The sequence below is a fragment of the Macaca mulatta genome, chromosome 8 (assembly GCF_049350105.2).
Source record: "Macaca mulatta isolate MMU2019108-1 chromosome 8, T2T-MMU8v2.0, whole genome shotgun sequence".
Classification (NCBI taxonomy): domain Eukaryota; kingdom Metazoa; phylum Chordata; class Mammalia; order Primates; family Cercopithecidae; genus Macaca; species Macaca mulatta.
In genome coordinates this window covers 89185949-89211752 of record NC_133413.1, presented here as the reverse complement: position 1 = coordinate 89211752, position 25804 = coordinate 89185949, and the positions used below count along the sequence as shown (strand labels likewise).

At 37.1% G+C, this 25804-nt stretch overlaps 1 protein-coding gene across 1 annotated transcript in view; it reads right to left on the bottom strand.

The window, feature by feature from the left end:
- Nucleotides 1-17460, bottom strand: part of ZC2HC1A (zinc finger C2HC-type containing 1A) — a 72440-nt gene extending 54980 nt beyond the window's left edge. Inside the window, exon 1 of the mRNA XM_077942846.1 lies at nucleotides 17457-17460. The gene's annotated coding sequence lies outside the window, so the exon portion shown is untranslated. The remainder of the gene's footprint in view (nucleotides 1-17456) is intronic.
- Nucleotides 17461-25804: the final 8344 nt, after the last annotated feature.

Sequence of the window (25804 nt, the reverse complement as noted above, 5' to 3'; positions counted from 1 at the left end):
TTCTAGATGTCTCAGAACAATTAATATTTTGTCAATATTTGTATCATTAGTGAGTGGTGGAGCTTGGTTACACCCTTGTCTGTTAAATTCTAAAGCCTATGGTGATTTAATTGGGCTCCTCACTCCCCTTTCTTGCCTTGCCTTTTATTATAGCTGCCTCAAGTGTAAACCCAAGTGTTCAGACATGTTGTTTAACATATATTTGAGTAGGCATTTCTATAGCGAACCTTAATTCTCTAAAATATGATTGCTAGTCTTCCCTACAGGTATTGGTCTCTTCAGAACTTTTATGCTACAGCTACCCTGGCTCCTGCAGCTTTTCCCTGATTCTGACCCCTGAGTAAAGAGGACTTCTTCCTATCTGCCTTCAGTAAGTTCTTTCCTCTGCCGCCTACATACCTAGCCTGAGGGTCTCTTTTGTCTTAGCACTGTATCATGACATTACTTCTGCAGTCTAGTCCATTTTTCAGGATGCATTCATTCAACAAATGTTTGTTGAGTACCTTCTATGCTTCAAGTCCACTTTATCACTAGCCAGTTACTAAAATGAATGAAACTCAGCTTCTTCTCATGTTTTTAAGCTCTTATCTGTACATAATTTTTTTTTACCCGCCATGTGATCTTGTTAACTGAAAATAACATTCATAGATCAATAAGAATTTGAGATCTTCCAACCTCTTTATCATACAAAAAGGAAAACAAAGTTTCAGAGATGTTTCTGACTTGGTCAAGATCACAAAACTAGTACTTAATTGAAATAGATATTATATCGGTGTTTTATTACATCATATCCTTGATTCTTTCCACTTTGCATTATATTGCCTTCAACCACCATTCCCTTGAGCAGATCCACATCTATTCTGTATGTTCCAAAAAGCTGAGCAAGCTGCATGTAGCTTCTTGTTTCAAAGCTCCAATCTCTTGAATCCCACACGAAGTTCAAGTCCCCTTTCAGAGAAAGCCATTGGTTCTCATTCAGATCATTTGCAGAGCACAACTAAATGAGATTCTGAGTCTCAGTGAGAACTCAGTTTATCACCTCCACTATGTAGGACATTTCTTCCTTCCATGACCAGCAGAGGAATGATCTACCACAGTTTAGCTTATAAAAATAATTCATACATTTTGTAACAATAAGAAAATTATAATTTGTGTCAAAAAAACATAAGAAAATGTTTCCCTTAAAAGTATTCTAGATTGAGGAAGCATACTCCTTGAGTTGGCTCTTGCTAGTTTTATTTGAAGTAAAAATAAAATTTTCTAAGTGTTCAGGGGGAAAATAGTGATAGTTTCTCATGGCCTGGAATAATCAGAAAGCATATAGGTAGGCTGTCACAGGTGAAGATTTATTGAAGGAAAAATGTCCTAGACAGGAAACATCAAGAAAAGAAAGGGGGGCTTTAAAAAATTGAGGAACTTAAAGCAAACTTTACCTACTATATTGATTGAAAGGCTATTCCATTCATAGTGTGATAGCAATTCTAGCTCTATGCTTCTCTACTTTCAAAACTAATTTTCAGCTGCAAAAAGATCAGTTTTTTTCAACTTTCAGCTATGATCTTGCCTATCCATCCCTTTGCATCACAATTTCAAATCTTAACTAAAAATCTATTAACCAAAATGTTTATTGAGGTCCTCTCTAGACTAGTCCATTTTTCTGATGCATTCTTTCAACAAATATTTGTTGAGTACCTTCTGTGCTTCAAGTCTATTGTATCACTAGCCAGTTACTAAAATTAATGAAGCCCAGCTTCTTCTCTTAGGTTTTTAAGTATTTGTCTGTACATATTTTTTTACCTGCCATGTGATCTTTTTAACTGAAAATAACATTCTGACCAATAAGAAATTGAGATCTTCCAACCTTGAGTCCAACACTGCTCTAGGCACAACAGAAAGCTTCAAAGAAATCTCTCTGATCTCTAGAAAGTTAACATCTAGTAAAGGAAACCCTGAGCAAGGCATAATACAGGGCAATAGAGTGGTGAAGAGTATTACGTTTTAGATGTTGTGGTACAGCTTATAAAAGCAATGGGTTTCACAAGTCATTTACATGAATGGAACAAGTTTAAAGGTTCTATAGATGTAGAACTTAAATTGTGTCGAAGAGTATCATAGAGATCACTGAGGATGCGGGGACAATGGCATAATCCTCCTTAAGAAAATGATGCAAGCCTGGAATGTTTTGGGACAATCTAAAGAATCAAGGAGAATATTTGTATATATTTTGGTGCATGTGTAACATTTGTTCCTCTTTATAGAACACAAGCATTATGGCTATATAATTTATATCTTTTTAATCTTAGGGGCAGGGTGTTGAGTTAATGATACTTGCTAACACACAGCACATACTTCAACTATCCATGCCAAGGTATCTTTTATTTTCCTTTTATTAATTTGTCATTCATCCCCCATTTTCACTCAATTTACTAGCCTCCTCAATATAGGTACAATTCCATTATATACATATGTCTTTGGATATGGGTGATTCTTTGAAACACATATGGTGCTGTTTTATATATGCATCTGTTTTTAATTTACATAAATGGCATTATTCTATGGCTTTCATTCTGTTTGTCATTTTAAAATTTTAATTTTAATTATTTTATTTAATTTTTAAATTTAATGTTTTTTATCATTCATTCAGAGATTCACCCATGCCATTCTATGAAATACAAGTTTATTGCTTCTGGATGTCAGATAATAATATTTTACTGTATGCATATGCCACCACATTTTACTTACTCATTTCTGTAGTGATGGGCACTGAGCTGGTTCTAACCTGCTGCTACAATGAACATCTTTGTGCTTGTCCCCTTATGAACCTGGGCTCAAGTTTCTCTGGGATGCATCCCTGGAATAGATTACTGGATCATATTCACTTCCACTAAGTACACCTAGATTTCTCTCTACAATAGTTATACCAGTGTACACTCCCAGCAGCAATGTACAGGGCCCATATTTCTATGGCTCAGTAATAGCTGTCTTAGTTCTAATTGTTGAATCAAGAGTTGGCCTTTTCTTCATATACTTGCTAATTCAGATTTGACTTTCAATGAATTGCCTGTTTTTATTCATTTGTACATTGAAATTCTCATCTTTTTCTTATGGATATGTAAATTCCTTGTGTATGCTAGATGTTGACCCCTGCTAATTTCTATTATTTAAAAAATCTTTTTCCAGTTTGCCAAATACTTGATAATTTTGCCTATGATACCTTTTCCTGAACAGAAGCCAATAACATTAATTCTATAAAATCTGTCAATATATTTCTTTATGAATTGTGCATTGTTTTATTAAAGTTTTCTTCACTTGTAGATTATTGAGGGTATTTGCTCACATGTTTTTGTATTAATGTTATCCTTTTTATCTTTCTTAATTAGGTTTTCAACCCATCAGGAATCACCTTTGTATATTATATGTGTTAGGAATCACATGAGTCCATTTTTCCAAAACTATCTCTAAACAGAAAAAGTGAATATAGACATCACAGAATTACAAATACAAGGATATTATGAGCAGCTTTGTTTCTATAAATGTAAAAACTCAGAGGAAATGGATATCATTCTGGATAAAATTTAAAATTGTGACAAGAAACTTGAGTAGAATGAAAATTGTTAATAAATCAAAATGGTAAAGACATCTCTTCACTTTAATGCCCCAGGTGGAGAAAGATTTACAGGTGAGTTTTAAAACTTTAAGACAAAGATAATTTCTATTGTGTCCAGGTTTTCAATAAAATTTAAAAAGAGGGAAAGCTTATAATTAATTTAACATTGGCATAATTTTGACTACAAGCAATATAAAAGCAATATATGAAAAATTATAGGATTGTCTCTTCTAACATTATACATACAAAAGTTATAAAAGAGATGTTAGCAAACCATATTCAACCAAATTATTATTAAATAAGGTCTATACCAAGAATGAAAGTATAGTTTAATATCAGAAAAAAAATCTAAAATTTTAGCTTTTTTCTTCTATTTTCTGTTTAATCAATAAGAACCACTGACAAGCAATGAATTCTGCATTTGAAATATTTATGATACATTCCAGTGACAAGTTTTGTTATTCTTTGTATTGCTGAATCCACCAAAGATAGGTATATGTGATTAATGATGGTGGAAAAAAGAGGGTTGGTATTGACAAGGAAATGTGGTTGATGTCTAGATAATTTGTAGTAATGCTATTTTATTAATTGTACTCCCTCTAAAAAAACAACCAGTTTGGGTGGGGAATGGATAGACAAAAGATAAAAATGTATTTCTAGTTTTAAAGACGAAATTCCCTCTTGGATGATTCTACATATTTGGGCATTCGTATCTTAATTTGAAACACATTTACCTTATAACTAGCTTTGTGGTGTGTCTGACACTGCAGGAAAAGATTGGCATTAGGCCTGGAGAAAGGGATACAGATAGACTGATGTGGGAGAAGGGTTCTGATTTACATGACCGGAACACAGCATGAGTCCATTGGAGGCCTGAATGTTAGTGAACCCAGAATAGAGATGGGAGGACCTGCAGAGGCCACTAGCTGTTCTGTTGTTCTCAGAATATTATTATTGATATAAAGCTGAGCATATGGCTGTGGAATAAAAACTATAGTTCCCAGCCTTTCTTGCAGCTAAGTAGTCCAGGTGACAAAGAATTCATAACTTCCATGTGCATAATTTTTAAGCGTCTTTAAAAAAAAGAGAAGATGAGCCATTCTCCTTCTTTTTGTTCTCCTCTGTTTTCTGGCGTTTGGGCACAACACCTGAGGCTGGAATAGCCATCTTGGACCATAAGGTGACTTTGGGAATAGAGTCCATTCATAGAAGAAGTTAAAGACTGAAGAAGCATGGATCTCTTGCATCTGGACCATCAATCTCTAAATTTATACAAGAAATAGAAATAATTTTATCTTAAGCAATTTTTTTGAGGGAAAAGAAAAGGTAAGGGGGATTGTTCTACATTTATAGCCAAACTTAACCCTCATAAAACAGAGATTTAGATACAGAGGTAAGAAGACAACAAAAACTGTTTTCCCTAGTTTCTTTTATGTTGCTGGGTAACTCTAAAAATTTGCATAGGTATCAATACCCAGAGCTGTTGTGAGAAATTGTGCACTTCAGCTTTGTCCAATTTTGCCTGTTGTCTCCAGGTCAGCCAAGTGTTTTCAGATGCACCTTTCCTTTTGGAGGAAAATAAACAACAAAAAAAGAGAAAACTATCAAAAGTCCTTTCCCGCTTACTTCATTATTAATCATAGCAGCTTCCTAGGGCCTTGAAAACTTGCTTTAAAAATGCTATAAAATATTACAAATATTATATAATGATGGTGATGTCAGGGTATTTATACTAAAGACAAAGAAAAATTATCCTATTATCAATCACCTAAATATTTTGACACTTATTCATGATTTTAAAATCCTTATGGTTCTTCTTAAAGAACCGTATTGATAAAACAACCAGATTCTTTGGTTTCTGCAGCTGCCTTTTAATGGAAAGAGTGATATGATAATTCACCCTATAAACATATGCTAATTTATAATATAATTGGTTACTTGGTTTTACTTTAAGAAAAAGCTCAAGTTTTTATGGTAGATACACATGTAATTAAAGTTATGCGTTATTAGCTATTTATACAAATGCCATGTTTGCAAACATAACATTCTAGAAAAGTTGCTTGCATACATTTTTTATATTGAAAATATACCATTTTATTCATTTATGTATTGATTTCTTACTTAGATTGTATATCAAAAGTATGCACCTGGCATGTTGTCTATCTAATTTTATCACATGAATCTAACAATTGTCTGCTTGATGTTTCTAAGAGGCAGAGCTTTTTAAGCCTATGTACACTTACGTTTCTTGGCAGCCAATAGATAATCAACAAAACAGAAATAAGAATCTCCTCTGACTCTGATTTCAAAACAAAATGAAGTTTATGCTTTCATAAGAAAATAAATTCTAGGTACAAAATATTATCTAAAAACATTAGCATTCCTTAAGTTATATGCAAATTGTTTATATGAATTTATTTATATAAAATGAATTTAAATATAATTTACAGGAACACTAATTTTCAAACAATTTGAATGTTATAAAAGACGATAGTGGTTATCAGTCAGTTTTTCTTGGAAACTTCTTTGAAATTTCTTTAAAAGTGAGAGAGCTCTTAAACCTTTGCAGTGCCTTTGTTGTTATTATGAATATTAATGGCCATTCAGAAGTGAAGGTTGTTGTTGCCTTTCCAAACTCTCCTGTTCTGGAAGGGATGTTCACCCCTACTATTGAGAATGTTGGCTGATGATCTATAACTACTTCTTCTCCATAGAATTGCCCTTCTCATAAAGGGTACTGCCATATCTGAGAGGTTAAGACCCTCCTCTCTGAGGGAAAACTCACAGCCAATTACTAACAGGCAGGCTCCATTGATTCAGGCTAGCCTGAAGTTGGTCTTCACGTAAGACTACATTCTTGCTTACCTTTCTTCTCCTGCCCTCAGGCCGTAACTTGCTTTCCTCATTCAAAGGGAGCTATTTTTCAATAAATAACTTCCACAAGAATCCCCTCAGCTTCTAAGGAAACTGACCTAAGACTCCTTTACAAATGGATAATAATGCCAATTTAATGGCCTACTGCTAGTATTAAATGCTGTTTAATCCCATGCCCAGCTATAATTTTGATCTGAGATGAAAAAATTTGCCCTGACTTTCACTGATCTCCTGAATTACATTCTTGAAACCAAAAATGTAAAATACTGATGGTGATATGTAAACAGACTGCATTTTACCCCTGGAGATTTCAAAGAACTGATAGTAAATAAACAGATTATCAATTATCTATTCAGTACCTTTGACAGTAAATCTCTGCATTTTCATAAAACATTAGTGTTTTTAAAAGCTTAGTTTTTAAGACTTCAGTCAATGATATTCAATAAATATTTGCTAAATGACTGGATAAATATGAGTGAATCGGTATGGTCTTCAAAACAGTTAATTTAGGAAAGCAGAGAGGTTTTATTTAGCTCCTAAGGGTTATGGTTAATATGTTATTATGCACACCATTTCCCATATAGACTCATGTGATAACCTACTTGTGAAGTAAGTGTTATTCTTTCCATTTTTATGTTGCAGAAACTAAGATTTACAAATAAATATTATGTAAGATTAACGATGACATCAGAGGATTTATACTAAAGACGAAGAAGAAAAACTCTTCATTATCACTTAAATGAATATCTTGGCACTTCTTCATGGTTTTAAAAACCTTATGGCTCTTAAAACAATCAGATCAATCAGATCCTGTGGTTTCTGCAGCTGCCTTTTAATAGAAAAAACCATATGAGAATTCACCCTATAAATATATGCTAATTACAAATATAATTGATTACTTGGTTTTACCTTAAGAACAAGTGACTTTTTCAAAGCTACAGTTAGTAAGTGGCAGGGTTGGATAATGAAAATAAATATTCTGACTTGAGATCCCATTTGTCATAGCATAACTGCTTTTTCTAGTTGACACTGAGTCTGTGGAGAATGACAAAAGGGAAGACCGTGGATTTAAGCTCTCTTGAGTTTCAAATGATAGCTGATAAATTGTCCTTAAACTGAAGTAAAAGCAAGGCATTTGAGTTATACTTTGTTTCCCTCAATGACAAAATCAATACATGATGGATAATTTTATCTGTTGACATGGCATGGTCATGTAACCAGAGATTTGGTCAAACATTATTCAGGATGTTTCTGCGGAGGTGTTTTAGGATAAGATTGACATTTAAATTGGTAGACTTTGAATAAAGCAGATTACTCTCCATAATATAAATGGGCTTCATCCAATCAGTTCAAGGCCTTAATAAAATAAAGACTGACCTCCGTCTGGGCACAAAGAAGTTCTATCAGCAGATTGCCTTTAGGCTCAAACTGCAATGCTTCCCTGGTTCTCTAGCCTGATGTGTTACCCTATAGATTTTGGACTTGACAAGCCTCCACAGTCATATGAGCCAACCAATTCCTTAAAATAAATTTCCCATTCTTTCTTTCTATATATACCTGTCCTGTTGGCTCCATTTCTCTGAAGAGTTCTGAATGCTTACCCTGTGCTTGCAATGCTTATCAAGGTAGGTAGGCAACCAATTCCTGGAAACCACAAAGTACAAACAAGAATATTCTCTGAAAGAATGTGCAACCTTAATATGACCTGTGTCCTTATTCAAATACCCTACTGGCTGTTTCTAGTTGAATGTCTCCTTTGTTCCCATCCTATTTTCAGAAGTAGCTACTTTATCTCTTAGTATAATAAAAATTTGGACCCTGCAGGTAGAGACAAACTCATTGCTTAGTTTCCAAAAAACAATAAATACTTAAAAATTTTAACAATCTTCTCCTACAACAAATTTACTCTGGAAAGACTCAGAAAGGTTTATTAAAAGACTATTCAACAATGACTGGTTGGTTTGCTAAACCAAGGACTGGAACTCAAATCTTCTACCTTCTGACCCTTAGCCCTTCAAGCTGTATTTTTGTGCATTTTTATATACAAATTATTACAAAGTTCTGTTCAGGAATTGTAAGAATAAAATCTTTTCCTCCCAGGGAACTTAAAATGTAGTTAATTGAGCAAGAATGTGTGAAGAATATGGTAAAAATATATAATAAATAAATAGCATATTGAATATAATTAAGGGCCAAATGAAGACTACAGAAAATGAGTACTAAATATACTAATTAAAGAGGTTATTATGGGCTGCTTTACCAGGGATGGATTAATGAGTAAAACCAGGCACTGAAGATGGAAGTCCTACAGTAGTTTATAATCTAAATGAGGTAATAAGATATAAAAGTGATTTAAAAATACATGTTCATGCAACCAACACATATAATGCCAGAATGAAAATTCAGGTCAAAAGAGGCAGAAGAGTTATATGCAAAATAGTCCACATGGCTTAGAATTAGGATAGTTTCCTGTAGGAGATGGAATTTGTATTTTGTTCTTGAAGGTTACATAGGATGATGACAGGCATTTTGAGCAAAGGACTGATCATAGGCTTAACAAAGGTAAAAAAGCAGGCATAGTAATGTTACTTTCAGAAAATAATAAAAATGTGTTTTAAGAATGGAAAACTAATTCCACAAGTTTGTACTGAGCACTTATGTGAGAAATCCAAATTGTTATCTTGCGATTACATACTTTCTGGCATTTCAGATTGTCTCGATTGAGAAGAACTAATGAGTTATAAGATCTGTTTATCACAGATTAGGAAGTGTTCTGATTCTTCAGGAAATTTTCCCCTAAAACTTATTTATAAAAAAGCATTTTATGGTGAGACTTGGGATTGAAGACAAATTAGAAAAGCAATATGACTTCATATTTTCCAGTTTGAATGATTAAAAGCAAGGCAATTATACTAGGAGAAATAGCAAAATTGGCAAAGAAGTTTGTTTGAAACAACAATGTATGTTTGTTAATGTGTAAGAATAAGAAACCTTACAAAATGAAAAATAAAGCCAACTATTTATGGTATTTTCAGTAATAGATGAAATGTATTTGACAAAGAAAAACTTATTTGTGTTACTTTTTTAGAAATGAATTGTTAAGGTCCTTTTTTGTAACAGATATTTCCACAAGCAAGATTATGAAGAACTAAGTGTTTTGGTGCTTTCTGACTAATTAATTAACCACTTGTATATGGGAAATTATAGAATAAAGATAATTGTTGGGGAAACCAGCCCCACACCACCCAGCGTGTACCCTGAGTCCGGCAGAGACAGAGGAGTTAGAAAGAGACAGAATAAGCATTTAAAAGGTGGGTCCAGAGGACCGGAGCGTCGGAGGCTTGCTCACGGCCCAGAGCTCTCAGGCTCTGCCCAATTTATTGGTTTACAAGCTCTTTGTTCTCAGGGCAGATGGGAGAGGGAGGAAGGGATGAGGAAAAGGATTAATCAGTTAAGGAGAACTCATGCGTCATTCGGTAAGATGTATAGCAGTGGTGGTTTCTGTGAATTTCCTTGAGCAAAGGCGTGTGTCTAAACTACTTAAGATCTTTAACTTATCAGGACTGAAATGGGTAGGAGCAGGTTTCAGGAGGAGCCAAGATGTTTGATTATACCCCACTGCTTCAGGGGAGTGTTATCTCCCTGAGCAACCTGTGGAATGCCACTGAGCGGTTATGCTCTTGGGGCACAAAGACATGCAGGCAATAAGGAGACTTTTCTCCTCAGAGGCCACTCATGGCTTCCCATGGGTGTCTCACACAGGGGAGACCAACTCAACTGGCACCCCAGAAACTCTCTTTCCCACATATCCCCCTTTTTTGTCTTTATTAATATTTTTTTGATTAATAACGACCATTGCTATCATGACTCGTTCACAGTCTCTGGCTTCTCTCCCAAGGCACTGTCCACATCTGTAGACTAAAAACAGCATAAACAGACACAAACCAAAATAAAATTTGCAATTGTTGATCCACCTATGGTTTTAATCCACTTTAAAGGATTGGTATTAGAAAGGCCATCAGCAGCTACAGCAAGAATATCAGCTCCAGGCAACAGGGTGAGATGAGCCTGAGATGCCTCAAAAACTTGTTTTATCAGTTTAGCAATATCTAATGTTAAATTATCTTCTTTTCCTTGTAGGTGATGTCTAATCATCTCCCAATGGTGTTCAGTGGCATTATAAGACCTAGGAGTAATACAAAAATCAGAAGTGTTCCAATCACATTGCATTCAAATACTATGCTCCAAGCTCACAATCCGATCTCCCATTCAAATTACTGTTTGATGGAGATCATTAATTTGATTTGCCAAATTTGTATCTATTTGACTTTGGGAATTCCAAAGCTTAGAACTTTTCTGCCAACTATCCACAAAGCCCGCAGTTTGAATAGAAGAGTGCAAAGCAACATCAGCAGCAGCAGCAGTAGCTGTGACAGCTATAAGGGCCATGATCACAGCTATTAAAGTAAATATGAATCTCTTTGATCTATTAAGTATTCCTTTTAGTACCTCAGTGATAATATGTATGGAGGGAGAGGCCTCCCAACGTCTATTGAGGGAAACAGGTATCCAAACTCCTTTTCGGGCCTTAACCAGTAAAATGTTATTATCTTTATTAAAGGCAGAATTAATGCAGGTAAAAAGATGACAGCTGATGCCTGATATGGTTTGAGAGTCAGGTAGGATATTGATTTTTCCCACTGCCAACATAAGAGGAGGTTTAACACAACTCCACAATGGGACTGTCTGATTAGGGGTCATGACTACAACAAATCGAAGTTTTTTACTATGGATCTCTGTTTTATATTCTCCTTTCCAAATCCAAATTGATGTTTGAGCCATCATTAATTTCCACAATTCTGGATGTTCTGGACTTATAATTGGATCAATCATTTTTGGGCTTGGAGGATCCATACCGTTCTCCTCCTACTTAATAGGGTAATTTGTTTCAATTCTTCTGTAAAATTTTGGTGCATTATTTGTGTAGTCGTTTGCAAAAGGAGTCCCTCTACAATCTTCGCACTGTCCAGTACAATTTACTGCAAAGCATCCCCTAGGAGCCCAATCAATGATGATGCCATAGGAATTATTCTGCAGTACAGCAGCACTGTTTACAATACAATCTTCTCAGGTTGGCACCTCTGGCTTTCCAGACCATTTTGTGGCCTGCCTAGAGCAGGGCTTCTTATTCAGTTTAAATTTATTAATCTGGCAATGTGTCATAACATAGCGGTGCTCAAGGTATTTAATAGTGTCCAAAGATTGAAATGTTCTTCCAGTGATTGCATGAATAGAGGCTTTTGATCCATTATGTGCAGGAACATAAACTATCCAACTTTGTTTATCATAATTTAAACATCCTGCTACCAGCCGCAGGCAGATGGGAGGAAAGCGATAACCAATGGAAATATTCATTAACATTCATTCCTCCTCTGGATGAGTAGGACCTCGGTTATCTGTTGGTCTAGGCATCCAGACACTGTCATTAACATAAACTTCCACCTGGGGGTCTAACCATGTAACAGACCTAATCAGTGGTGGGAATGAAATGTAAGCCAAATAAGTGTAATTTTGATCTGCATCTCTCTTAATAGGTCTAACTGCTGCCTGACATTCTGTATTCGCATTTTCGTAAGCAAGCAGCTGAATGGTCACTTTCCTGGCATGAGAATCCAAAATAGCCTTTTGAGCCATGTCTTGCAAATGGGCGATAAAATCTGGATAAGGCTCCCTTGGACCCTGTCAAACTGAATTAAAAGAAGGATAAGTAGTACCAGGGTCATGCATTTTTTCCCAGGCTCTTAGGCGTATAGTTCTGAGCTGAACAACAGCCTCATCACCTATTACCATCTGTTGATTTAGAGTACCCCATGCCTGTCCGATTCCAAGCAATTGATCAGATGTGATATTAATGGGAGGTTGGGCTTGAACATTTCTGCATGCCTGATTTGTTGCTTCATCCATCCACCAGGTTTTAAATTGGAGAAACTGAGAGGGGAACAGGGTGGGTCAGGCTAATGACTCCCAATCCATAGGTATTAAACACCAGTTTTAAGCCACAGATTGTAACAAGGAATGAACATAAGGAGAATTTGGCCCATATTGTCCAATTGCTTGCTTCAAGTCTTTTAATATTTTAAAAGGAAATGGCTCCCAGTGTGCTTGAGCATGTTCTCTGGGCTCCTCAGCTGGAGAAACAATTACCAGAAACTGCCAAGTTCCACATCCCCCATTTCTTGTGCCTGATGAATGGATGCCTAGATTGTCCTTGCACCATAATTTGTATTTGGACCAGCTCGCAACATTCCTCTACTATAATTAACAGGTGGACAAGCCTGGATCATTCCCTCACTTTAACTGGCTGTTGGGCAAAGCTGAAGCTTCCCTTCGCCATAGTTAATGGCAGGGCATGCAACAGTGGGAACGGCAAGCCACGTTTCAGGCTCCTGTTCCAAAAATTCATGAGGCTGAAGTCGGATAGCCATTCCAGACCTTCCCCTAAAGGCGCAGTAGGTGGCACTGTTTCTGCAGTAGGTGGAACTGTTTCTTTCATAAGTTTTTAGAGGTTAGCATATATTCCTTCCTATTTCTCCCCCTTTTTTAAACTAGACTGTGATGGTTCACTTTGCTGATCATCAGACTCCTGATTATTAAACTTTTCTATGTCATTCTGAAACTCCTCCTCCTACTCCTCAGTGTGGAAGGGCCCCAGTGCTGTTTCAATTGCTGACCACACAGACCAAGCAGAGAAGGAAATATCATGGCCCTCTTGTGCTCATTTTAAGTCTGATTCAACCTTGTCCCAATCTTTTACATTCATGGTTCCATATTCCAGGAACCAAGGAGAATACTTTTCTACGAGGTTGAACAAAGATGTGAGATTTTGTGTACTCACAATTAACCCCCTACGGCGTGATAATGCACCAGGCTTAAGTAATTAGTAAACTTACTTTCAGCCTGACCCATATTTTCCTGAGGTTAACCTGGAATTCTCCGAGTGCTCTATTTACCCATAGAGCCTGAAGTGAAAACGTACTCCGGCATCCTTCATCAGTCGTCCTCCACTTTCCATGCTCTGGCGTTTCTTCACTGGATTATTTGTAGAGATTGTGGGGAGCCCCACGTTGGGTGCCACAAGTTGGGAAACCAGCCCCACACCACCCAGCGAGTACCCTGAGTCCGGCAGACACAAATGAATTAGAAAGAGACAGAATAAGCATTTAAAAGGTGGGTCCAGGGCACCAGAGCATTGGAGCCTTGCTGAAGGCCCAGAGCTCTCGAGCTCCACCCACTTTATTGGTTTGCAAGCTCTTTGTTCTTAGGGCAGATGGGATGGGGAGGAAGGAGTAGGAAAAGGATTAATCAGTGAAGGAGAACTCGTGAGTCATTTGATAAGATGTATAGCAGTGGTGGTTTCTGTGAATTTTCTTGAGCAAAGGCATGTGACTAAACTACTTAAGATCTTTAACTTATCAGGACTGAAAGGGTGGGAGTGGGTTTCAGGAGGAGCCAAGATATTTGATTATACCCCACTGCTTCAAGGGAGTGTTATCTCCCTGAGCAACCTGTGGAATGCCACTAAGCAGTTATGCTCTTGGGGCATAAAGACGTGAAGGCAATAAGGAGACTTTTCTCCTCAGAGGCCACTCATGGCTTCCCATGGGTGTCTCACACAGGGGAGACCAACTCAACTGGCACCTCAGAAACTCTCTTTCCCACAGATAATGACACTGATTTACTTATCACAAGATTGGTAGGCAAAGTTAATGACCTTTTATAACATAAGATTCAACTTTAAGTGAACAAACACTGGTTTCCAAAATAAAAGTATGTAAGAGTTATTATTTAAGGTTACAAGTGAATATTCTTTGGCATTGTAAACAGTATTTTCACTGTTCTATGAAAGTACTTTGACTTTCTTAGCAAATAAACAGGTAAATATTAAATTTTATGATAAAAATACAGATTAAAATAGATGTAACCTAATTTTTTTTCTGGCATACCTAGATATCCAATAGAATTCTCCTTATGTATGTAGTGCAATATGTAGTGTAATGCTGAGCTAAAGGATCTGTTCAAAAACAACTGTGGCAAGAATTCCTCATTTTTTCAAGATTTGTCAGTAAATTTCTAACTAAGGCTTGCAGAATTTGGTATCCAAAATATTTTTGCATTCATGGTTGAAAAGAACCAATATATGGTTTATACTTTGTATATCCACATGATAAAGAAGTAAACACAGCTGCATCTAGTTCGGAGCATGTAGGATACACATCTGAAGTCTGAATATTAGGATTTTCAAATACTATTTTTACCATCTTTATGTCCAGAGATATACTTACTAGGTTTAATATAGCCAAGAAATTTAAAGTAAGTTAAAATTTATTTTCAAATTAAAAATAAGGCTTAAATGATATATCCCTTACAAATAGATATTAGAAATGCAAAAATAGTAAGGAACATTCTTATAATTCTGTTATAATTTTCATTTATTTCTTTATACACAGTGAGGCCTCTTCATAACAACTACTTTATAGTTCTTCCTTAGAAACAACACCAGAAAAAAATTAGAAATTACTTTTGTGCTCCAACTCAATGTTGAACACTTTGCTAATTCTGTGAAGTCTGTCTGAAAGTTGCAGCTTTCTTGCATCATAACATTTATACAATGTTAGAACAGAATTGACCCTTCTGAGGTCAACCTGTTCTTTGAGAGTTTTTATTTAAATTAAACACTGCTGTGGAAAGTCCAATATTTTTGCAGTTTACAGATTTTATATTCAACTTGTCATATCTGACTCCAAAGACACAGTCCTGCTGACATATCAACTTAACCTCTGATGCTTGGTCTCTTCCCCATGCTTCATGGTAATTTCAATGCGGGAGTCAGACTCTTTTGTTATATTCCCTAAATACTATTTCCATAAGCATCTGTATGTAGATTTGTAAAAACTGCATCTTAAGAATACTACACCAAAAATGTAAGTTCGGATAATGATACTTAAAAATGTTAAAGACATAGTTGAACACTCTAGTAGAAGCCTTCATAATTTGATACAAAGCAACTATTAAATCTTGATTTTAAGTAACAAGTTTTTTAACAAACTCATTACACAGTGAAACTAAAAATATGTAACTAAAGCCAGCTCTGAAATCAATAGCATTTGTTATCATTAGAAAGTTATATTTTAAATTAAATCATATCTTTGAATTTTTAAAAATATGGATAAAAATGAAAAAAGTATGTCTCATTTGTTTTTTTACATATATTTTCATGTAGATCATTTACAATATTCAAGTGATTCACAGAACTTTCCACATCTTAGTCCAATAGTTCACTCTTACACAGCTGAGAGTCATCTAGGCCATTGTATCCTGATTTGTAGGAATGTAATATATAAAATTGAATGACATTTAATATTACATGTTTTCTAACTCAGAGAGTAAACATAGGATGAAATAGACTAAAACATAGAATGCAGACTAATGTGGTTTAATACATGTTGTAAATTTTGGAAAACTAGGAATCTATAAATTGGTTAGATATGAACATCATATTGAAATTAATAGGATTTAGAAAAAAAAGTTTTAACATTTATTTTAAGTTCAAGGGTACATGTCCAGGATGTGCAGGTTTGTTACATAGGTAAATGTATGTCAAGGGGATTTGTTGCATAGAGTTTTTTTCATCACCCAGGTATTAAGCCTAGTATCCATTTTTTATTTTCCTGATCCTCTCCCTCCTCTCATGCCCAGTGTGCATTGTTCCCCTCTATGTGTCCATGTGTTCTCATAATTTAGTTACCTCTCACTTATAAGTAAGAACATGTGGTACTTGGTTTTCTGTTTCTGCATTAGTTTGCTAAGAATATTGACCTCCAGTTCCATCCATGTCCCTGCAAAGGATATGATCTCATTCTTTTTTATGGCCACATAGTACTCCATGGTGTATATGTACCACATTTTCTTTATCCAGTCTATCATTGATGGGCATTTGGGTTGATTCAATGTCTTTGCTATTGTTAATAGTGCTGCAGTGAGCATATATGTGCATGTGTTTTTATAATAGGATGATTTATATTCCTTTGGGTATATACCCAGTAATGGGATTGCTGGGTTGAATGGTATTTCTGCCTTTCAGTCTTTGAGGAATCACCACTCTATCTTTCCACGATGGTTGAACTAATTTACACTCCCATCAACAGTGTAAAAGTCTTCCTTTTCTTCCACAACCTCACTTGCATTTATTGTTTTTTTGACTTTTTAATAATAGCTGCAGTTTACTCTGAAGTGAACACCAAGAAATAAGTATTCATACAATTACAGCTGAACTGGGTGGGGAGAAGCTAATGGAACTATTGGAGGGTAATGGAACTATTAGAGGGATTCCCAAATCCAATAGTCTGGTTTGCAGACATGACATACCCATGGGGACCCCAATCAAGTAAGGTACCATTATCAAACAGAGGTCCTTGATGTGGTGCAGGTCGTCTGCACGGGGACCACTGGAGAGACTCAAACATATTGCCAGTCCCTTCTTGGACAGCATATAGGAAGATTGTTTCATTAGAAACCTCAGTAAGATTAATAGTAACAGCAGAAATAAAAGTCAAGTTTGTGGGCTTAGCATCCCTTTTAGGCTGTTAGTAAAGATACTCCTGAAGAATGAGAGTAATGCACGTATCTTGAGCCATTGTGGAAAAACAGAGAGGGGGATTGCTAGACAATAAAGTCAAAGAGTCATTAAGTTTGATCCATCCCAAATTTTCAGTGAGGGGGTAAGACAGGGGCATCCATCGATCTCCCGCCCAAGAAGTATCATTAGATGACAAAGGTGGGTCAGCATCCCACCATGTAATAACATTGAAAACAGGGGGATTCAGAACATGACTCTAATAAGCATGTTCTTGAGCTGAGCCCACATGGCAAAGAACAAGAATTACCAGCCATGTCTGTCTGACTCACTCAGAAGCTTCCCCCATTACTGCCAGATACATAAGAAACTGGTTCTCTGCAGTTGCAGGGGCTCCCGTGGCTGCAAGCTGGATAGTTGCCTGCTGATCCAATTTCTTTAGCTGTCCCCAGGTAATGTCAGGTGCCTTCCAACTCAGCATGATCATTTTTGGTCGATTCTCCAATGGCAGCTCCTTCATGATCAGGAGGGGGCTGTTTGGTGATCTCCAACTGATAATATGGTTTCACTCCTTTTATGAGGATTCACTCTACTCCTGTAGTTTCTGAAACACAAACTGCACCTTGACTCCATTGCAACGCCTCATAAGGTTTCTCCCAATTCCCTGTACAAATGTCTCGAATTAACACCTTTCTTTTTGTGACGTCAACTGGCTTCATATGATCAATAGCTGTCTAGGCATCTTGTCCGATATTCAAAAAATTAAGAGTAAATAAGACCATTGCTATCTGTTCTCGAGGAGAGAGCCCCATATTCCCCCTTTTTTGTTTACTAAGATATACTTTAAAAGTTCAATGAACTCGTTCAACAATGGTCTGACCAGTTGAGTTATAAGGAATACCAGTTTTGTGTTGTATGTGCCAAAGTTGCGATGTATATCCAAATCGAGTGCAAAGATAGCAAGGACCATTATCAGTTTTTATAGTTTGTGGAGGACCTAAGGTCATAATAGTTCAAAAATATGAGCAATTGCATCTTTAGTTTTTTCTCCAGTTCGGGGAGTAGCATGTGTCAGGCTCATATAAGTGTCCATGGTAACGTGGAGAAATTTGAAGTGTCCAAAGGGTGGATGCTGAGTAATATCAGTTTGCCAGATAGCATTAGGTACCAGACCTCATGGGTTGGCACCAAGTCCCAATGAAAAAGAGGAGAGAGAATGCTGTTGGCAATCAGGACAAGTTTTAATAATCATGCAAGCTTGAGCAAGTATCAAAGAAACTGTTGTTTAAGACTGTGTACATTCTGATGAAAAAAGAAACGATCAGCTTGAGCTCACAAAAATGCAGAAGAGTCTGCAAACCACATCTGTGGTCATGCCAGAGCATCAGCTCAAGCGTTCTCTTCTGCTAAGGGACTAGGTAGCCCAGAATGAGAGTAAATATGTGTGATGTAAAAAGGGTGATGATGGGCAAAGAGGAGCGTCTACACTTTGAGAAATAGGGTTAATAGGGGTTCATTAGTAATACCTTTCAGATGTGTGAGATCTAAATGAATAACACTGTACACTGCATAAGCGGAATCACTATATTTATGTCTTGGTGAGGAAAAGTTTGTAAGACCAATATTAGGGCACCTAACTCTGCCTGTTGTGTAGCTGTGAAATCCCAGCTGTGGATTTTTTTTTCTGCCAGTTTGCATGGCATCTTGCAATACTATGGCTGCCTTTTCCATTTTTCCTGAAGCAGCTGTGAAGACAGTAGTAGCATGAAGCAGGGCTCAGAGACAACAATAAATACAATTTAACAGGCGCAGTTTGTAAAAAGTTCAGGAGCTTAGAGGCTGGTAAATGGAAACTGATATTTCAAATAAAGTCAGCCATTGCGACTTGGCAATCAAGATCACAAGCTAAGAGAGTATGAACTTGTTCCTTGCTTAAAGGTAGGAAAAGAGTAACAGGGTCATATCATGATAATTGGACACAACTTCGGTGTCCCTTTATGAGAAGAGAAGCTATTAAATCTGTAGTCTTTTGCATATGTTTATAAGGGTTATGAGACAGGTAAAACCATTCCAAAGGAGAGACATCTGTTCCAACTTGCCCAAGCATCCCTGTAGGACTATGAGGGGTATTAAAGATAGAAAGATCTATAGGTCTGTCAGAATCTAAATGTGAGATGCACTGTTGGGCCAAAGCTTGCTCCACAGTGTTAAGCTCTGCCTGTGCTAGCGGAGAGAGGTCTCACAGCGAATTTAAAGCAGGGCCACCTTTCAAGGTGTCAAAAGATTAATCAAAGAATTTGTGGGAATGCCTAAATAAGGTTATAGCCAATTAATCCGTCCTAGGACTTGCTGTAATGTATTAAGGCTTAAGTGCTGTGGGAGAATTATTTTTGTAAGTTGCGGCCTCAGAGTAGTAGACAAAATAAGACTTCCTAAATAGAGCCATGGAGTCATCAGCTGAATCTTTTCTTGTGCAATAACGAGACCATACTGTGACATATGCTGTACTACCATTGCATAAAGTTGATGCAGTAATGACTGTTGCTGAGCAGCTATCAAAATATCATCCATATTGTGGAAGATTTTTGCCTGGGGGAAGGATTGACGCATAAGAAGTAAAGTTTCATGTACGTAAAGCTGACATATAGTAGGGCTATTCATCATCCATTGGGGTAGAACTGTCCACTGATAGCATTGAACTGGCTGTTGATTATTATAAGTGGGAATGGTAAAAGCAAATTTTTCTCAATCCTCAGGATGCAAGGGTATGGTGAAAAAAAAATCCTTTATATCAATGACAATAGGAGGCCAGTCTTTGGGGATCATAACCGGAGAAGGCAATCCTGGTTGCAAAGGTCCCATAGGAAACATCACAGCATTAATAGCATGGAGATCATACAATAACCTCCATTTTCCTGACCTTTTTGGAATAGTAAAAATAGGAGTGTTCCAGGGACTGGTAGTAGGCTCAATGTGGCCAGCATCTAGTTGTTCTTGTACTAGACATTGAATATGCTCCAGTTTTTCCTTCTTAATAGGCCATTGTTCCACCCATATGGGACTGGTAGTTTTCCACTTGATTCAGATAATTTTCAAAGGAGCAGGGGCCCCTACCAAAAGGGTGGTGGAACAGAGAGGTTTAAGTCCCACTTTGCTAGGGCATCTTGTACTCACAGATATAAAGGAATTTCCAAGATAAAAGGCTGAAGATGGGCGACCTTGCCTTCCCGACCCAAAAGTGGAAGGATATGCCTACTTTTAAACTGCTGTTGACACCCTCCAACACCCATGATAGAACATAAGGCAGGAGAGGAAGACCAATCTGAAGGCCACTGTTTTTTAGCTATAATAGTTTGATTGGCCCTGTGTCAATAATTCTCATAAAAGTAACTCCATTAATTGTTACTTCCAAGTATGGACTGTAAGATGACACTAAACTACTCCAAAAAACTTTCATGCCTGAATGGCCAAATCCTGAAGTCCCGCGGGTGTCAGTTGAGCATTACCTTGAAGAGCAGGAATAAGAATAATCCAAGCAAGGTGAGTTCCTTTAGAGATGGCATGGACCCCTGACTCCTGTGCCATAAGTTTTATTTCTCCTAAATAATCTGAATCTATAACTCCAGGGAAAATTTGAATTCCTTTAAGTGTACTAGAAGACCTTCCAATAATCAATCCAAATGTCCCTCTGGGTAACGGGCCATAGATCCCAATTGAAACCATCTGGACCCCATCTTGCTCTTTAAGCACCATGTCCCTTATGACTGTGAGGTCCAGCCCTGCACTGCCAGAGGTGGTGGAAGAGAGGTCATGGATGCTATTTCCAGTCCTGACTCAGAAGGGAAAGCCATTCCCAAGTTTGGAGATTGGTGTTCCCCCATGGACTTTTCTGGCTGCTGAAGGTCTCACCCCTTTTCTCGTTTCCCGATAATGGGTTTCCATCCTTATCAAATTTTGGTTTGTTAGCCCAGTGCTTACATTTACCACATCACGGGCATTCTTTAGAGGGTATTTTAGGGGCCTTTGATTTCTTTGGGACTCCCTTTTGTCGGCATTCTTTGACCATATGCCTGGTTCAACCACAATTACAACACGAGGCCCTGGTCATCACTGCAGTCTGAGCCAGATGAGTTGTAGTGCCTACATCCTGGCACACTGTAATAAACACACCGATTTCAGCGGCAGTGGCTTGGACTGGGGTTGTTGCTGCCTGACAATCCTTATTTGCATTTTCAAAAGCCAATTGCAACATAAGAAGTTTGATGGCTTCAGGATGGGGTACCTGTCTTTCAATTGCAGCCAGCAATCGGTTGATAAATTCAATGTATGTTTTTGTGGGACCCCGTCTAACCGTCACAGAGGAACCATGGGATTGTCCCATGGGTATTCTCTTCCATGCCTGTATCACCAGCTGTGAGCACTGGGGAAATAGACAGCCATTCACCTGAGCCTGAGCTAAAGCAAAAGGCCCTGTTCCCAATAGTATATCAAGCTGTACTGGTATATTATTATCCAAATTTTGCAAAGATTGCTGCATAGCTAGATCACTATACTCACTCCACCACACAGTATATTCGGCAGCTGAGACCAAACCTTTTACCAGAGTTTTCCAATCATGGGGAATCATCTCATAACCATTTCCCAGGGCCTCAACCATCCCGAGTAAAGGATGAATGTATGCCATTTTCACGGATACTTTTTTTTTTTGAATCCTTAAAGACAGCAACAGGCAAGTTCTCATGCTGTCTCCTGTTATTTTGAACAATGACAGGGAATGCACCAAAAAGCGCCTCAGGATCTCCCTAAGTCCCTCCTGGAGGCACTCCTCTAGTAGGGAAGTTTGTCGAGGGGTTGCGGCCACCCGGTCATATAGATGTTCACTGACTGGAGGTCTTATCTAAGAACCATCACTTGGGTGGCCTCCAGTCTCCTCAAGGGAGGTGGGAGATGCTGTTGCCTGAAGGGGTCAATGGATGAAGGTCTTCTTAAGGGTGGAGGCCAAGAGGGCAATGGCTTTTCTATTGGGGGAAGAAAAGGCTCCAGTCCATCCTCATCATCACTAGAAAAAGTCTCTTCTTTATGCCCCACTGAAGGGAATGAAGTCGGGGGAGGAGCCCCTCCCTGTTGTTCTGGTTCCTGTGTTTACTTTCCCTGTAAATCTTCTATTCAGACAATTACAGCTGAATGGGATGGGAAGCAGCTCCTCCAAGGGAGTTCTGCGAGCATTGAGGAAATAGATGGCCATCCACCTGAGCCTGAGCTAAAGCATCTATAAAGATGGATAAAAGATCCCTCTGCCAAGTATTTATTGAGAAGATTTGTTGAACTACAATTTAGGCAAACAAGAAATATCCACCAGGTGACTATTTGTGCTCGGGTCATGAGGAGCAAATGGCCTTGTTTATTACATCTAAAAACACTCAAACCACCTTCTTAGGTGCTGTGTTCAGCACTCCTTATCACACATCCTGTTCCTTGTCCTGTTTTGAGAGTCAAGGAGTTACAGTCTCATGCACAAATAACATACCCACAGTACCTCAGCATTTTTCCATGCCTCAACCTCAAATGCCTTGCATATAAGCTTGAATGTGTTGTCCTACACCCCCCACAAATAGCCACTCTGATTAGTGTGAGATGGTATCATATTTTGGTTTTGATTTGCATTTCTCTAATAATCAGTGACTTTGGGCTTTTTTAATGTGATTTTTGGCCAAAAGTATGAGAAGTGTCTTTTCTTTTGAGAAGTGTCTGGTCATGTCTGTTGCCCACTTTTTAATGAGATTGTTTGTTTTTCTCTTGTAAATTTGTTTAACTTTCTTACAGAGCTGGGTATTAGACCTTTGTCAGATTAGATCCCATTTGTCAATTTTTGCTTTGGTTACAATTGCTTTTAGTATCTTCATCATCACATCTTTGCCAGTGCCTATATCCTAAATGGTATTGCCTAGGTTTTCTTCTAGGGTTTTTATAGTTTTGGGTTTTACAATCTTTAATCCATCTTGAGTTGATTTTTAGAAAAACAATAAAAAAGGTTGAGTCTAATAAGGTTTCATGTTACTTTCTTTAAGAAATGTTGAATTCACTTTTATTTTCTCTTATCTGACTTGTCTTTACCTTTTCTCAATCCCTCATCCTCTTTACCGTTTCTCCATTTCTCAAGGCAAAAATTTGAATTGGCTGTTTGCTTAACATCAGCCTTCAGTGTTACTTTGTACTGATATTAATAAGCATTGTCTGAAATTTCAGAAGGTAATAAAGTCAGCAACCACTGCTGGAAATATTATCTGGTTGGCTGTGTTTTACAACAAAGGTGGTTAGTTGGATATTCAGTAAATTAAACGAAATTGATATAATAAAAATAAACAGCAAAAACAAAAACAGTGACAGAAATCTCAAATTTAAAAAGCCCATTCTCAGCCAGACACAGTGGCTTATACCTGTAGTCCCAGAACTTTGGGAGGCCACGGCAAGAGGATCACTTGAGTCCAGGAGTTCAAGACTAGCCTGGGCAACATAGTGAGATCCTGCCTCTACAGAAATAAAAAGAAATAACTGGGTATGGTGGCACACACCTGTAGTCCCAGCTAGTTGGCTGAGGTGGGAGGATCACTTGAGCCTAGGAGGCTGAGGCTGCAGTGAGCCATGATGGCACCACTGCACTCTAGCCTGGGCTACAAAGCAAGATCCTTTTTTTTTTTTTAAAGTCCATTCTACAGCATTATTAAAAAGACAAAAGAAAGCAAGTAAAGATGTAGAGAAAAGGGAGTCTTTGTATAATGCTGGTGGGAATGTAAATTAGTACAGCCATATAAAAAATAGTATGGCAACTCTTCAAAAAATTAAAAATAGAACTACTACTACAATATAATCCAGAGGATATGAAATAGATATGTCAAAGAGATATTTGCATCCCCATGTTCATTGCAGCAATATTCAAAATAGCCAAGAAATGGAAACAACCGAAATGTCCAACAACAGATGAATGAATTTTTAAAATGTTGCATATATACACAATGGAATATGATTAAGCCTTAAAAAATAGGAAATTCTGTCATTTATGACAGCATGGATGAATCAGGAGGACATTATGTTAAGTGAAATAAGCCAGGCACAGAAACACAAATACCTAATGATTTTACATATTTGGAGTGTGAACATGTTGAACTCAGTGAAATAGTAAAATCGTGGTCACCAAAGGCTGAAGGACAGGGGGGAAATAGGGAGATATTGGTCAAAGGACAACATTTAAATTAGGATGAATAAATCCAAGAGAGCCGTTGTATATCATACTGACTACAGATGATAATAATATATTGTATATTTGAAAATTGCTAAAACAGTAGATTTTAAATGCTGTCACTGCAAAAAAAAATGATAGTTATAGGAGGTAAGGTATATGTTAAATAGCTTGATTTACTCATTCTACAATGTATACATATTTCAAAATATCATGTTGTACACTATAAATACATACAATTTTTACTTGCCAATTTAAATAAACAAATATTTTAATTCTAATAAGTACATGCATTTTTGATAAAATAATATAATCATAACTGATTCTCATCACTTATAACAATGGAAGGCAAGGTCAATTTCATAGGGCTGGATGAGGAAAAAAAGTGATTTGCATGGAGAAGCAGGGAATAGTGGCTAGGCCTTTGGTCTCTAGAGCAGAGTTTGGCAAACTACAGTCCATAGACCAGCTGTCTGTTTTAATAAATAAAGTGTTATTGGAACACTGTCATCCACATTAATTTATTGATGGCTGCTTTTGCACTGCAATGGCAAAGCTGAGTATTTACAACAGAGATTGCATGGCCTATAATGCCTAAAATATTCACAATATAAATCGAAGAAAAAGAACAAAACAACTAAATAACTATACAACTAGTTAAAGCTAAAACTCAGTAAATAAATTTAAATGGACTACTAAAAATATTCAAGCAATCCAAAAGAAAGTAGGAAATAGGAAACAAAGAAACAAGAACACAAAAGATATCAAGATAAAACAAATAGTAAAATGTTTGATTTGTCTCCAAATCTATAAAAAATTACATTAAATGTAAATAGTTTCAATAGATCACTTAAAAGACAGACTGTAAAATCATTATAACAAAAAGAAGCAACTATATGCTGTTTACAAGAAAGTGACTTTTTTTTTTTCTTTTTTTGAGACAGAGTTTTGCTCTTGTTGCCCAGGCTGGAGTGCAGTGGTAGGGTCTCAGCTCACTGCAACCTCTGCCTCTTGGGTTCAAGCGATTCTCCTGACCCAGCCTTCCAAGTAGCTGGGCTTACAGGCGTGTGCCACCACACCCAGCCGATTTTGTATTTTTAGTAGAGATGGGGTTTCACCATGTTGGTCAGGTTGGTCTCAAACTCTTGACTTCAAGTGATCCACTTGACTCAGCCTCCCAAAGTGCTGGGATTACAGGCATGAGCCACCGCAACCAGCCAGAAATTCACTTTAAATATGATGATTTGTAGTTTAAAAGCAAAAGGGTAGAGAAATATAAACCATGAAAACACTAATCTTAAGAAACTTTGAGTGCTGTATCAACAAGAAATAAAGCAGACTTTACAGCAAGGAAAACTGTGAGAGATTAAGAGTGACCTTACACAATGATTAAAAGCATCAGTTTACCAAGAAGTGATATCAATTAGATTATGTAAGAAACAATAGAGCTTCA